This window comes from Papio anubis, chromosome 11, assembly GCF_008728515.1.
Source record: "Papio anubis isolate 15944 chromosome 11, Panubis1.0, whole genome shotgun sequence".
NCBI classification, from domain to species: domain Eukaryota; kingdom Metazoa; phylum Chordata; class Mammalia; order Primates; family Cercopithecidae; genus Papio; species Papio anubis.
In genome coordinates this window covers 55,166,511-55,183,006 of record NC_044986.1, presented here as the reverse complement: position 1 = coordinate 55,183,006, position 16,496 = coordinate 55,166,511, and the positions used below count along the sequence as shown (strand labels likewise).

The following is a 16,496-nucleotide window of genomic DNA, read 5'->3' as shown; positions in this document are numbered from 1 at the left end:
TGCTGGGATTACAGGAATGAGCTTGATACTCAAAGTTTCACAGACATCAAGCAATATTAGTTGTACTTTCAGTATCCATTGATTGAGAAAATACATACAGTATTGATAGAAATATAATACTAATTCAGTAATGTTGTTATGTAATTATTTGTTTTAATAGCCATGATTGTATTGAAATATTTGAAAAATAGAACTGCTTAGAATAGAATGTTTGAGATATTACTTAATTTGTGAACAGATAATGCTTAGTGTCCGTAAGTATTCAAATGCTTTTAGAAATAACCTTTCAACCACCTCCATAGAGGTCTGTGTCTCACAGATTAATAGGGCCTGCTTTGGCTAATCCAAAATGTATATGGCCATGAACATTTGGGTATGTAGCAAAGTACAAAAAACTTTCTAATATCATTATGACTGTTGGCATAAACAGTTCACAGATAGGTAAAAGTAAAAACATGGGGGCTATGTATTCAGGGCAACCTGAATCTATGTCTCCCAGGCTGAAGTCCTCAATCTTGGCCCAAATTAATTCTCTACTTATATTTTTTTTTTTTCCAAAAAAAGCATGATCCATCTCTGTCATTTATGACTTAGGTAAACATGGGAAAAAAGCTAATTCTTTTTAAATCTTAGTTTTTTTCCTTCTATTAAATTAGAATGATGACTTACCTTTTAGGGTTTTTATGAGGATAAAGTGAGATAATGTGGGAGAATCCTGAAAACTCTAACTTTCATTCTTATTGCTACTCATTAACAGATAAACTGTTTGAAGGGATACTTACTGAAGTATTCCATTCATTGTTGTTTCATCTGGCAAGTAACATGCTAACTTATGTGGGTAGAATCCCCTACCCACATGTTTCTCCTGTTAGAAAGAAATGTTAATGGAATTTAATTCCAGTCAAAAAGTCTCAACTTAATCGCATTAGACTTTCAGGATCTCAATTAGATAATCTTAGAACTGGACTATAATCTTAGCACTGGACTGTATATTCTACGGAGATATGTCTGAATTTTTCCAGTGAGGGGAAAAGACCAAAACCGCTAAGTGTAAACCATTACAATAGAGTGAGAACCCAAATTCAGTTCTCCTGACTCTTACTTTAGTGCTTTTTTGCTGCTACTGATTAGTGAATAAATGATTTGAAAGGAAATGTTTTACTAAAACATTTTTCACTAGATCACTGAACACAACAAAACCTAAAACTTCTCAAATCCTTCTTTGATATGTGGAAGCATATCCCTACTTAAGGAAATATATCTGTGTAAAACTGCCTCTCTGACAGTTTTCATTCTTCTGGTATTTCTGTCTGAGGAGTATTTTAATTTCCCAAGAGACTAAAACATTTATTCTCTCTGCATCTCTGTAATTCATTTGCAGGACAGGACAGAGTCTGCCCAGGGTTAGTTGGGCAGCTAACAATCTCAAAAGAGCATCTCAACTTCACAAGTTCTGCCATTGCCACTCCCCACCTGTGAGTGAACCTGTTAAAATCACAGCTGTGCTCCACCTCTGAAGTCCAGGGTTTTAGTAACCACCTAACATACTGTGGAGTTCCCAGGGGAAATATTAAACTGGATGATTTCACAGTAACCAGAGTTGAATTGCAGTTGAAGCAACGTGCCTAGTTAAGTCATAAAACACACCTTCAGAGGTACCACGAGGAACAAGACATTTGGCTTTCTCTGTCTTCAAATCCACAGTGGTAGAAATGAGAGGGAGCATAAATGGAAGTCAATTTTATATTTCCAGCATTCAATTCATTTCTAGCCCTAAGGCAGCAGGGTTAGTAATTAAGCTGAGATGGAAATGAACAATGCTGCCAAGCTGGCCCCAGTGTCATTTGATATTCTATAATACCTGTCAAAGGGCAGATGGACAGATCTGATGGCTCCTAGGTGAGGCAAATGTACTTTTCATTAACCCAGGAAGGCCAGCAATATTCTAGTAACTTGGAAGAGATTCTGTTGGACAAACTTGACTACTAGAAATGCAATCAATAGCTGCAAGCTCAATGCCACTCATGATCATTCTATTTGGAGCTGCTCAAGATGATTAATAATAAAACTTACCAGATCCATTTGTACAGTATATTTTTACCCATGCTCTCAATATGACTGCAAATTGCATCAATTAAAACCTACAAATTACAAATTTAATTAAGCCCTGTGTAAGAGATTAAGTTCTGACTCACATTCCTATAAGTAAATTCTATCTAACAAAAATAGCTTCTATTTTTTGAGCACTTATTTGTCAGACAACAAAAAAATGAAAAAATGTATTCCGTATAGCTTATTATTCTTTACAAAACTCTGTAGTGTTGGTATTATCAACAGCATAAAGCTGAGCAAACTGAGGCTCAAGAAGGCTAAATAAAATTGCACACAGTTTCTAAGCTGGTAAGTGGTGGAGCCAAGGATAGGACCTGGGTGAAGCTGATCCTAAACCTGGCCTTCTTTCAACCATATATAATAGCATTTGGCTACATGGGTATATGTTTCTATACCAGTCACGTATCTTTCAAAGGCTACCTCTAGTCCAGCCATTTCCATGAAAGCTTCTTTGAATATTCTCTCCTATTTCCTATACAAATCATAGGTTTCAGGCTGGGCAAGTTGGCTCTTGCCTGTAATCCAAGCTCTTTGGGATGCCAAGGCAAAAAGATCACCTGAGGTCAGAAGTTCGAGACCAGCCTGACCAATATGGTAAAACCCCTTCTCTACTAAAATTACAAAATTAGCCAGGTGTGGTGGTGTGTGCCTGTAGTCCCAGCTACTCACAAGGTTGAGGCAGGAGAATCGCTTGAACCTGGAAGGTGGATGTTGAAGTGAGCAGAGATTGCACCACTGCACTCCAGCCTGGGTGACAGAGTGAGACTCCATCTCAAAAAAACAAAGGTTTTTGAGGTTTCAGAGTCTATCAGGCCTGGTTTGAGGACCCCAGCTCTGCTATTTATTTACCATTTGACCTTGGATGATTCATTTAATCTCTCTGAACCTCACTTTCCTCACTATAAAATGGGGATAATAATACTACATCATGGAACTTTTCAGAGGATACAGGCAGATGCCAAAGAAGCATTCGTGTAGTGTTTGGCAATTGCTAGTAGCTAGGTTTTGTTGAGGAGTTTGCACCAGGCATTGTGCTAAGTGCTTCCCACTCCTTATCTCATTTAATCCTCACAACAACTCTATCATTTCCATTTCGTAGATGGGGCAATGCAGCTTCACAATGTTAGATGCAACCACCAGCAAGTGGCAGAGCCAGCCCAGCAGTTCTGACTCCAGAACCCATTCTCCTCTTCACGATAGGGTGATCTTTAGGCCCATTAGAAAGTCATAAGATCAAATTAGTTGTTCATTATCAGAATTATTTAATGAAATAGAAGTAAATGTATAAAATAGATTATAATAGAAATTATCAGTAGGCTTCATACAGTAAAGATAAATATGAAAATTTATTTCATGTAATATAGAAACGTGTTTTAGGTATGTGTATATGTGTGTACTGGGTCATGATATAGTGTATTTCTTATTTTAACTTATGAAAATTCATATACCCTGCATTATACTCTCTCTAAATTATAGGTTATCCAAAATAGTTATCTTCCCTTACCAAGCATTATGTCACACTGTTTCATCCTTAAAGTCAAGCATAATGTTACTGTGGTCATTTTTAGTTTCACCAGGTCACATTTACTTTGATAACTGGTTATTATTCCATTCTAATATTCAGTGACAGTGACTTTAACTTGAGCTATTTCTTTCATTTATTTGTTGGTATATTTAATAATAATTATTAAATAATATATGCATACTATGTCCCAAATATCAAATTAGGCCCAGGAAATTAAATGGTAAACAAAAACCACAGTTCTTGCCTCAAAAGAGCTTCCAATCCAGGAAGGAAACCAGGCATTAAACACACAATATAGGTAATGCTGTAAGTTCTCCACCAGAGTATGCAAGGGGTTCTGTAGGATCTTAGAATTTAGTACATAGGATAAAAACAAAACAATACCATAGGTGAATGTACCAAAAAAAAAATGTTGAATTAGTTCAGGGGTAGCATAAGAACTTCAAGGAGAAAAGATCATTTAAACTTGGATTTGAAGGCGGAGCAAGATTTATCCTGGAGAAGGGGAAAAGGAGATGAGTAAATATGCTGGGTAGAAGGAAAGAAGGAAAGAATGTCTAAAAGCCTATAAGTGAAAGAAAGAAGACTAAGCCCCAGGTACTGAAAATCCATCATGGTTGGAGTATAAGGTATGAGGGAGCTGGAGAGAGTCCAGGATGTCTTTGGCTCCAGGTATTGTCAAGCCATCAGTAAGGAAATAAGCCACTGCTAACCACAAATTGCTGCAAAGATGCTCACCTTAGGGCATCCAAGTCCAAGACCCAGTCTTTTTTTATTTATTTTCTCCTGGCCCATTGCCCCTGAATGGTCTGAAACCAGCAAATAGGAAGTGGCCTTGCCTTGTTCTCTCTCTCACCAACTCTTCACTTTAGGGGTTCTTTAAAAATCCGTAAAATAATAGAATGTGGAATTTTTTCCTTCTCTCTTTCCAACGTCTCTGTAGCTTTTGGAAGCTTGGTCTCTGGATTGAGACAGACCTTGCTCTTGGCTCTGAATAGGCTGTTTGGTCTCTGTGGCCCTCAAATTGTTCCACTTATAAAATGAGTAAAGCTGGGTGAGACAGCATGTGACTATCCTCCCAACTATTCAGGAGGCTGAAGTGGGAGGAGCTTGAAGCCAGAAGTTCAAGGCTGCAGTATGCTATGATCACGCCTGTGAATAGCCACTGCACTCCAGCCTGGGCAACAAAGCAAGCTCCCATCACTAAAAATAAATAAAACAAAATAAAAAAGAAGAAGAAGAAAGAAAGGAAAACAAAAGAAAACTGAGGGGACTAATTGTTCCTGTCTCAGGTACTGAGACCAAATGAGGTAACATATGTATAATAAAACGCTTGGCACATAGGATGTGCTCAATATACTTGAAGTGTTATTTTTAAAAACTTACTGAAAGTTTCTGCATATACTTCGGGGGGGGGGATTTCATTTTATTATAAAGACTTTAATTTCAGGCTTTTTTTACTCTTATGCAAAGTTCACTGAGGAACAGCTACCTCATTCAGTTATATATATATTTGGTTATATATTAAGCAGCACAAAGAGACACAAAAATCAAGGATGAGTCAAGTCCAATTAAGCTAAGGAAGTCAGTTTCATCTTTATCAATGGGTTGCAATACTGTATTGCTGTTCCCCTATTTCCCTCACATACAAATCTTCCCACTTGCTGCTTTTTCTGGGATATTGGAATGATGTATGATGAAGGTTTCTCAAGTACTAGTGAGACTGAAGCAATTTTCTACATAATGTACCACAAACAGATTTAGAAATGTCGATTTTAGATGCTATGATGCATACTCAAATTTTCCATGCAGTAGGTTAGATAGTAGCATGACTAAGTTGAAGGGCCAGTGATCTAAAATGTCTCATTGGTCTCTCATATACTGAAATATTAACAAAGTAGAAAATCAAAATGAAAGCAATTTAGGGATTCTCATGTCCCCCGATTACAGGCTCATTTCTGTGGGTCCAATTTCAGACAAAGAAAACAGCGATAATGGAAAGGAACACAGTCGGGAGAACAAGAATGACAAAAAGCACAGAAAAAAGGGAATTGAAGCAAAATCACAGGGTCATCATCAAAAGACCCCATCTCCATAAAACAATACTATTACAATCCTCCCTCTTCACAAAATCCTCAGCTGGGCTACTGGGCTGCTCTATCAAAAAACGGGCAACCCTTGTATACTGCAGTGCATCAAGCACTATTTATTGCCAGTTGAAAAGAAAGCTTCAGTTTGCATTTTAGAACACTCTGGTCTGAGATGAATTTTCAGTGCTGTCTGAGAGCCAAGATCCCTAGGAGAATCACAGGGTCTCTTCTTATCTCCACCTTTTCTTGGACCTGTTCAGTGGCGGAGACTGCCTTGTGCCTAAAAGTCTGCTGGTTTGCAAGAGAAAACGTCCAGAAAATGTCCTGCTCCACACTGTGAGGGTCCATAAGAAAGTGAGGCTGTGGCAGTTTTGCTGTGAGAGGGTGTAATGTGGAAAGAAATAATGCAAAGATGTTGGTAAATTCCACTGGAGGCTGAAGGACAAAAGAACAACTCTGTATTAATTAGGTTTGTTTGTTTTTGTTTTTTGAGACACGGTCTCACTCTGTCGCCCAGGCTGGAGTGCAGTGGCGCAATCTCGGCTCACTGCGACCTCTGCCTCTCAGGCTCAAGCAATTCTCTTGCCTCGGCCTCCTAAGTAACTGAGACCATGGGCACGTGCCACCACAGCTGGCTAATTTTTGTATTTTTAGTGGAGACGGGTTTCACCATGTTGCCTGGGCTGGTCTCGAACTCCTGACCACATGATCCACTAGCCTCTGCCTCCCAAAGTGCTGGGCCAGTTAGGCTTTTTTAATGGTGCCAGTAACAAGACCATAATTCAAGCCTGTAAGCAACAAAGGAAACTTGATTGACTCACATAACTCAAAAGTTAGACTCAGGAATATTTAGATCAGATGTTCAAATGGTTTCTTTGGACTCTACCTCTATTTGCTGGGCAGCGGTCCCCTGTGCTGACTTATTCTTAGGCAGGCTCTCTCCAGTAATGGCAAAAGTGATCACAAGCCAAACTGACTTCTAACCAGTTTCAAAACCTCATCTGGAGGAGTTCACTTCCTTCCCAATAATTCCAGCAGCAATTTGGGCACTAGGTCTGGGCCACGTGCCTAGCAATGGGTATGGACGATTCTCTAAAGGAAAATTGAGGTCTTGTTACCAGAAGAAGGAGAGATGGACTTGGGACCGTTAAAACCAACTAAACAACTTACCCACTGGGCTCTTCGGATACTCCATTTTAATTATCAGCTAGAAGCAGAAGTTTTACAGTTGAAGATAGCCCTTTATTTATCTCTTTACACATTGACTCATAATCATCTACGATTTCTCCTCAGGAAACTATCAAAGACTATAATACACCAGGGCAGCTGAGTGTTGTGCCATTTTGAAGCTTAGACAGAATACCAGTAGAAATGACAAGTTCTTCCTGTGAGTTTGCTGACATGGGGTTCTTTAACACCCACGCCAAATCAAGCGACTAAATCAAGAGCTACTTCCCATAGCTCCAAGGTAAAGCAAGGATGTGTCAGCCAATTTCCTGAAAGAAATTGATAACTTTGGGTAGAGATCTCCCGCTTGTGTGTGTGTGTGTGTGTGTGTGTGTGTGTAAGTGCCTTCATATTTCGTACCCCTTTCATGTTTCTTTCCATTTTGCTGACCACAGGGAACCACCGTTATTTACATTAGCAATTCCTAGTTGTTTTTAAAAAGTGAGAATTCCTTTCTAACATAAGAATTCATAAATGTCTCATGATAGTAAAATATCTTGCCTATATTTACATATTGACTAAGAAAATACATACTGTCAAATAAATTTGGTTAATGTTATTAAAACCATTTGTATCATATTGATTATAACACCTACTTACATGTGAAAAATGAATAGTATATATATGTATAAGATGTATTATTGTTTTCTATCTACATAGGGATATGTAGATGTCTTGCAATAATTACATAAACCTTTTCTGTAACAGGGTCAAGGAATTGGGGTCAGGTGACAGAATGATTCTTTTGTAGCTCCAGTGTTTGTTTTAACCCAGAAGGCCAAGGCCTGCAGATGTTAGGTCAGAGACCTTCATTCTGCCTCATTTTTTGCTCTGTGTTTCCATGTCCTTCAAATAACTAACTCAAGCTCAAATTTTAACAGAAAGTGCACTGACCAGCAGCCAAGGGAGTTGACACGTGATTCGTGAGTCAGGAGACTTGAAGATGGTGACTTAACACAGCTTCCAGATGCTGAAAGCGAAAGTGACTCAAGGCATAGACTCCAGGTTGAAGGCATATGCCAAAAAGAGAAAAGTGGGAAGTGTGATTTGGGGCCTATCTTCCAAAGGGTAGTGATGAATCTCATCAGAGGCATAGCATTTCACTTTCAATCAGGATACAAAGATAGCAGGAAACATTTATACCAAAAGGGAAATTTGTTCAAAAAGTAGAAATTTATGCAAAGATAATTTTTTGAGGTGGCATTTTTGACAGTGGAGCTGGCAACTGTGTTTAGAGGTCATTCTCACACTCTGGGTACCACTCATGACTGTCATGCTCTGATGAGCTCCCAATCTCTCTCCTAAATCCTTCCTCCCTCCAGCTTCACAGATGAGATAGAGTGGAGATGAAGAAACAGTCTCAAAATTATAACTGTGAACCATAGAATGTCCTCTGATCTTTTGGGTGCAAAAGGTAATAAAAATAAAATAATAAAAAATAAGAGAGAGAAATTTAAAAATTGAATTTCCCCTCCAAATCGCAATCTTTTATAGTTAGAAAATTTTAGTACTAATTTGTAGACAAGTGTCTAACATTTGGTAATCAGCATGTTAATACAGATATGGGTCAAAAATGGTACATTTAGCTGAAAAATTATGTAAAAAGACAGTGTTGTGAAAGGATAGGGATGATTATATTTCTTATATCTGAAGAGTATTAGTGTGTTTCAATGATCGCTTTATTCTCAGTGTAACCTCAGCCACTGGAGAATGCTGATACCTAAAAGTTATGATGATTAAGAATGTGGGCTTTGAGGTCGGGCACAGTGGCTCATGCCTGTAATCCTAGCACTTTGGGAGGTGGAGGCGGGAAGATCACTTGAGGCCGAGAGTTCAAGACCAGCCTGGCCAACATGGTGAAGCCCCATCTCTACTAAAAATACAAAAATGAACCAGGTGTGGTGGTGCGAACCTGTAATCACAGCTACTTGGGTGTCTGAGGCAGGAGAACTGCTTGAACCTGGGGAGTCAGAGGTTGCAGTAAGCCAAGATTGTGCCACTGCACTCCAGCCTGGGCGACAGAGGAAGACCCTATCTCAAAAAAAAAAAAAAAAAGAAAGAAAGAAAAGAAAAGAAAAGAAAGTGGGCTTTGGAAAGAATTTGAGGCTGAGAAGTCCTAGTTCTGCTGTTTACCAGCCATGTAACCTTGGGCAAATCACTCAACTTCTCTAAAATACACCTTCCTTATTCATATGGTGATATTACAAATTTGTGAGATAAAATTAGTTATTATGACATAATTTATGTAAAAACACTTAGCAAAATGAATGCAACGTGTTAACTACTAATAAATGTTAGCTTTTACTGTTAATTGTGACAGTATTAAGGGACAAAATCTCTTAACATGGCTGTAATTTGAGACTCCTGCCCGAACTCCACCTGATAAGAGGACTTTGTCTTTGTCTACTCAGATTCTTCATTTGCCCTTGCTTTCCCTCTAAGAGAATTTTGCCAAACTAATTCCTAAGCTTTTTTGTAAGAATAGGCAGACCATGTTAAAGAAAACAAAACAAAAGGACAGAAAAAAACAAGGCAAAAGCAAACAAAAACAGTGAGGCAGTGTAGACCTGCAAACTGAAGAAGTTGGGTGAAGAACAAAAGCCCACATGGGCCACAGGTTCTGTGAGAAAGTGTTGTAGGATTTGACATGTGAGAGTCTCTGGAGCAGCTTTGGAGTCTGAGAAACAAGAAAGGAAGCAAAGGCAGTTTGGGAGCCAGGGCATGGTGGCACATGCCTGTAATCTCAGCACTTTCCGAGGCTGAGGTGGGAGGATTGCTTGAAACCAAGAGTTTGCAGTTGCAGTGAGCTACAATCATGCCACTGCATTCCAACCTGAGCAACAGAGTGCGATCCTGTCTCTAAAAAAAAAGGTGTTGAAAGGTGTTTTACCATGATTGTAAACGGATCTACTATCATGATTTTTAAGAGATCAAAGTAAAGAGCAGGTTTCAGTTATAATGACTTTGGTTTCTGGACTGTGCTTTTTCATGGAGCATTATGTTGAGGTTGGGTCATGTGGGGCCTTGGTTTATACATGGTTTATGCAAGCACAGTTCCTGACTTATCAAGTGGCACTTCTCTAACAGTGCTGTGTCAGATTTGCCTGCTATGATCACTCCTTTTTCTGGCTTCTGTACTATTGGGTGAAGTATAGTTTAAACTTAAACAAGTGAGTCTTTATTTTTCTTCCTTCACCACCAGGCTCTTCTCCACTAGCAACTCTTTAGAAAATAGCAGTGGCCTCAGCAAAGGAACATATAGTAATCAGTAGTGCAGTTGCAAATGCTTAATCTTTATTGCCACCACCCCAGACCCTAAATCAATCCTTAGCCAGGTTGGGGGAAGCAAGCAGAGAAGGCAGATTATTACAACTGTTCCTCAGACATCAGATTTCTTCTAGGACAATGAAGTGTTCAAGTAACTCCTGGCACCATTGTTTTAGGGTTCACTTCCCAAAAAATACAGTCAGGCTTTCTCTTTGGAAACATGCATTACAACTCTTCTTTATGGATCTGTTCCAGGTAATAACACTGTTTTACTCAGGACACAGCATCACCTGTTAAAGAACTTTGGTAGTACTGAACACCTTACATTTATGTTGTGACCTATGTTGTGACCGACAACAGTATCAGGGATTACAGGGGGAACAGATCCCTTTCACATATTCTAAATACAGAACTGAACAATCAACACAATTCCAATGTTGCAAACATTTAATTTATTCCTGCCCTGACCCATCTTTCAAATAGCAGACTCAAAACAGGTGGTTATTATATCAGCCTCTAAATCACTTTTGTATAATCAATTAACCTCATCACATTGAGGTATTCAAATAGTTTCCACCAACGGACAATTTTATCATGACCAACACAATTTGTTTTCTCTTACTAGCCTCACAAATGGCCTCCTGAAACTAATGCTTAGGGAAGTATTGGAAAATTTCCTGTGCTGTCTCAGGGCTGTACACATTTGCCACACAGCAGCAAAATGATTCTATGTTATTACATATGAAGGCTTGGGGTTATGCCTTTCCATTTGAAATGCATAAGCAAAACAACCCAAACCACCCCAGCCTACGCAGAGAACTTCAAGTATCTAAATACCCACCCTATTTTCCAAACAAATAATATCTATACAGGCTCCTAACACCAAGGACTTCATTAGGTTTGTTGTAAATAAGTCAGTGGATAATCATAAAACACTTCTTGGCAGTAACTAAATCAAGAAGATCAGTGATGGCTGGACTAAGCCAGCTATAAATTTTATGGCAATTTTTTAATGAGGCAAAGGAAGGGAGCTTATCAGCATTTTGGTTTTCAGGGTCAAATGAAAGAAAGCAGGAGAGAGCAAGAGAAAGGAATTTAGGGTACCTGGTGCTAAGAGAAGGAAATGGCAAAAGAGTGAGTAAAAAAGGAAGAGAAAAATCCCCTACTGAGCAGAAGGCAAGAAGCTAGAGGCTTATACAGCCTTTAGCTTAAGGGCAGAAAGTTGTAGTTTGGTGTTTTCCTCAAGGGATGCCTGCAGAAAGATTTCTGTGCCAATGTGACCTTGGAAACTAAAAATGGATCACAGCTTTGGTGTTTGGGCTGAAATATACAAGAGAAAAGTGAGAAACAGATAAGAAATAGATTGGGTAGAAACACCAAGTAGCAGAAGACAAACCATACCTAAAAGATAAAAACCAGGGCAGGTCGTCATGATTATTAAGACCCATGTTTCTTTCACCAGTCCTCACCACTACAGAACCTTCTCTGGAAACAGGGTTTTTTGTTGTTGTTGTTGCGGGGTGGGGATTGAGGGGAGTGTTTGAGATGGAGTCTCATTCTGTCGACAGGCTGGAGTGCAGTGGCGCAATCTTGGCTAACTGCAACCTCTGCCTTCCTGGTTCAAGTAAGTCTCCTGCCTCAGCCTCCCTAGTAGCTGGGATTACAAGCACATGCTACCACGCCCAGCTAATTTTTTGTATTTTTAGTAGAGACGGGGTTTCACCGTGTTGGCCAGGATGGTCTCGATCTCCTGACCTCGTGATCCGCCGGCCTCAGCCTTCCAAGGTGCTGGGATTACAGGTGTGAGCCACCATGCCTGGCTGGAAACAGGTTTTCATACTTCTTTGGAAATGGAAATGTTTTGCCAGCTTAGTGGAGAAGGCTGGCATTTCCGTAGGGACTATGAAAATTTATTCTGATTTAATAAAAACCTGAACAAGCCAAAGTGAAACAGAAGCTCAATGTTCCAAACTAAATTAGACATTTTATTAATCCAGTTAGAGGTCATTGGCCAACTGTAAATTCAGAATAGTGATTTGGAAAAGAGAAGAAGTGGGGAGGGGTAAAATACCCTGAGAATCTGACCTTCATCTGCAGCTGGGCCAGGTAGATGGGAACCTTGACAAAGGAATGATGCAGGTAGCTGGGCTGGGTGTGTTTAGTGAGTTAACAAGTAATCTTTAAAGCAAGAATCAGTGTCCGTGCAGAAAGCAACTAGCCTCTACACAGCAAGACTCTGGCTGGCATCAAGCCTTGGTGTTCAGTTGGTTTGACCTTTGATGCGAAACTGAGCTCTGTTCTTCAAGATATCCCCACTAGCTTTTACGTGTGTTCTCACAGATGTTTCACGTCTTTGACTTTTGCCTTTACCGATGGCTTTAACTTTATTATTTAAGATCTTGTCTTGTCACTTCCGTTGTCTCAAAAAAAAGGAGGTCACAGAAACCTTGTCTTTTCTAAAGAAATTTAATAAAAAAATCTGCAAACTTGTCTCTGTTACCTAAGAGGCCCTTTTTGAATTTTTCATTATACGCCAGTGGGAAAAACCTAAGAAAACCTGAAGGAAGCCCAGAGTCTAATTTTTTACATTAATTATCCATAAAATAAAGTAGATTGGTTTACTATAGAAACAAGGATTCCAGTCATATTTAACTGCAGTGTCGGGTGAGAGAAGAGTGTTCAAAGTAGTGACGAAGGTGGTTAGGGATGGGGTAATGTACATATTGAGCTGTCATTTTTCCAGCATTCTATAGAAAAGATAAGAAATCAGAGATTTTGGATAATTATTAATGTCATAAGTCAGACAAAACTTAGGAGAAACAAAGCAAAAAAAATACCCTGTTATTTAGTCCCTGAAAATTTTTTACTTACCAAAAAAAAAAAAAGAGAGAGATAGCAAAGACAAGAAAAAGAAATAGTTAAATGAAGAGACAGACAATTCAAGCAATTTATTGTAAGGAAGAACAATCAACTTTCACAAAGAAAATATCATAGAGATATAACTGGACATTGCAAACACTTTATGTATGGGTTCTAATTTAGAATTTACTTGCTTGAACCCAAATTCTCATGCTTCTATGTGCCCCGTGAAGAATGATAAGTTCTTCCCTCTGTGAGTCAGAGCCCAAGTCTGCCGTATTGTTTCTGGTTCAGATTTTCTTCCTATAGGTCTGTCAAAAGCAAAAATAAAGAAGAATCACTGGAGTGGGAACTAGAGGCCTTAGGTTCTTGCCCTGCTTCTTGAACTAGCAGTTAACAAACATACCAGGTTACAGTTTTGGGTAAAGGTTAGCCTGACAGATGAATCTTCTGAAGTGATATCCTTGGACGAATTGCTTAAATCTGGGCCAGCTTCATGGGCATAAAATCTGTGCAGTCTCACAGAGTCCCATACTTAAAAGGGATTTGTGCTTAGTTTAATGCCCTGCTGTCACCATCTTAGTAATTTTTTAACAAGGGACTCCACAGTTTTGTTTTGTGTCCGGCCCATTAACTTATGCAGCTGGTACTGCCTTAACACGGCGCAGCCTCTGCTTCCTTTTCTTTAAAATCAGAATTGGAAGAGCCCCAGGATCATTTCTGCTTTAGGAAGTGATGATACAAACCCTTCAGGGTTGTCTTTCATTTAGACAGCACAATGCCACAATCACGGTGAGGAGACTTTTCCGGGATCTGTTTCCAGGATATAGTTTCATTCTTAAATTGGCCACCATACCCCATGATGGAAACTGCAAGACCTACCATGCCAGGGATTATCCTGCTCCCTCTTTTTCCTCTCAGTGACCAACCTCTCATTATAGCACCACTGACTAGCCGAGTGTTGCCACAAGAATGCTGCAAACAACCACCCTCAAAACTAAGAGGCTTAAAACAGTAGCCATTCTTACTGTTCTCAAGTTCACAGTTAGCTGGTGGGTTCTATTGATCTGGGTCAGGCCTGGCTGAGCATTTCTTTGACCATAGCCATCTCTCTCTCCCATGTTTCAGATGGCCTCAGCTGGCACACCTCAGCTCTGTGCCTGTGGTCTCTGTCCCTTCGGCAGGCTGGTCAGGGCTAATAGAAGCAAAGGTCAAGAGACGGAGCAGAAGCAAGCACGGCTTTCAAGGCATAGGCCTGGGACTGCATAGCATCACATCTGCTGCATTCTACCAACCAAAGCAAGTCTCAAAGCCAGCCCAGGTTTGGAGGTAGAGGAAGTAGACCTCAATGAGACCTCTTGAACAGACTTCTTGATGGGAGGAGCTACAAAGTTACATCCCATGGTGCTTGGATAGAGAGAAGAAAAGAATTGGAGCCCCTGTTGCAATAAATCTGCCACTCACATTAATCAAAAGTTCTACTAGCTGTATATATTCATCCCAACAATGTATCACCATGTGACCCTAAGAAAATCACTTGAGGTCTCCTTCCATTGCCGCATCTATAAAATGAGGGGAACCAAATTCACTCTAAAGCCCCTTCTGCTCTGACATTTTCATAGTCCACAGGCTCAGTTCTCACTCCAACCAGTTTCCAACCTCCCCTTCCTCTTCTGAACCAGACACCTGTCTCTACATCCTATATAGGGCATTTAATCATAGACTGGTGAAAGTAGTCAATTTAACTTACTTTAATCTTTAGAGCTTTGTCAGGTCCTGTAATTCCTGTAATTCTCAGGGGAAGAAGTTTAAGTTTTGCTCAGCCATGCCAGAAACCCCTTTTCTAAAATTGAACGAGTAGCAAAAGGTGTATTTCCCAGATCCACGTCTATGTCTCTGTGGCTCCTTTGTCTCTACAGAGCAGAATCCTTTTTGATTTCAACGTTCTCTGCGCCACCCCCACCCTCACATCAGACTGCATCAAACACTCACAGTCCAGCCAAACCGCACTGGCATGGCTCACTGCAGGCCTTTGAGCAGGGCAGCATTCTTTTAAATAAATGAGAGGGACAGTGTGTTCTTGCTGAAGCCTGCAAGGTCCTGTCAGCTTTACGCTTGCTGATTTACATGGCTTTTAAAAGACATAACCATAAAATTTCACTCCAAAATTCACTCTGTCCAGTCAGATCTTTGCCTAGGCCTGGCAATTTTAATTTATCAAAGGAACGAGATAATAGTTTAATTTTTCCCCTTGTTGGATGCCCCTATAATCTTCATAATTCATAATACAGCTGTTTCTCCCAGTAAGCTCTTTGATGGGAGTCTACGATCTAGATCTTGTTTTATTTTTTTCTTAAGAAATCATTAAAGTGAAGAAGCTATTCCTATAAGGATCTGTAATCCTAACGTGTAGAACCAGTAAAGCAGCACAGAGCGGGATAGTGAAGTAAACATGCTGCATGTGGCTTTCTGGGCACATGCACTAGCTGCTTTTGCCACTGGTTCAGGGAACAGGAGCTAAATTTGGTCTGTATTATTGTGTTTTAAGCTGAAAACTGATTCTTGGCTGGCAGATATGCCTTTTCTTTTCTTTCTTCTTTTTCTTTTCTTTTCTTTTTTTTTTTTTTTTTTTTTGAGATGGAGTCTTGCTCTGTCACCAGGCTGGAGTGCAGTGGTGCAATCTCGGCTCACTGCAACCTCCGCCTCTCGGGTTCAAGTGATTCTCCTGCCTCAGCCTCATGAGTAGCTGGGACTACAGGCGTGTGCCACCATGCCCAGCTAATTTTTGTATTTTTAGTAGAGACAGGGTTTCACCATGTTGGCCAGGATGGTCTTGATCTCTTGAGCTCATAATCCGCCCACCTCGGCCTCCCAAAGTGCTGGGATTATAGGCCTGAGCCACTGTGCCTAGCCAGATATGCCTTTTCTTTGCACATTCATTTGTATTTCATTGTCTCAAAAATTAACTTGTCTTTTCAAATTAGGAAATCTTCCACTAAGCCAACAACACAAAAAGAGAGGTGATAATAGAGGACCCGCCAGTCTGTCTCCTGTTTCCTCTGCAGTGGTTTTTGTCATTTTGCTGCATGTGTCCATGTTGGCATCAGGTTGGAGCAACACAGCGGGTTCTTTGACTCTCAAGGTGGTCTTTAAAATCACTAATATTTGGTCCTTGGTCACCTTGCCTACCCTTCAGTTGCTTTTCTCTATGAAATCTAGTGCTCTGTGCATTGTAGTGCTTTCTCCAATAATTAGAAAAGAAAAACAGAATCTCCAAGTTCCTAGATCAGGGCCTATTAGGTGGGTAGGGAGGGAGAAAAGGGGCAAGGAAGGTTACAGCCAGCCTCACATTTACAAAAGTCTTCACATTTTCACTTTTCTTGCTTATAAATTAGTTTATATATATGAAACCACAA

The 16,496-nt window shown here is 39.9% G+C and overlaps 1 long non-coding RNA gene across 1 annotated transcript; it reads right to left on the bottom strand.

Annotated features, from left to right (window-relative positions):
• Positions 1 to 13,144: 13,144 nt before the first annotated feature.
• LOC101000989 lies at positions 13,145 to 15,414 on the bottom strand. Its single transcript, XR_161653.5, has 2 exons — positions 14,831 to 15,414; positions 13,145 to 13,391 (listed from the first exon to the last, which is right to left on the bottom strand). It is a non-coding gene; the product is annotated as an uncharacterized LOC101000989 (long non-coding RNA).
• Positions 15,415 to 16,496: the final 1,082 nt, after the last annotated feature.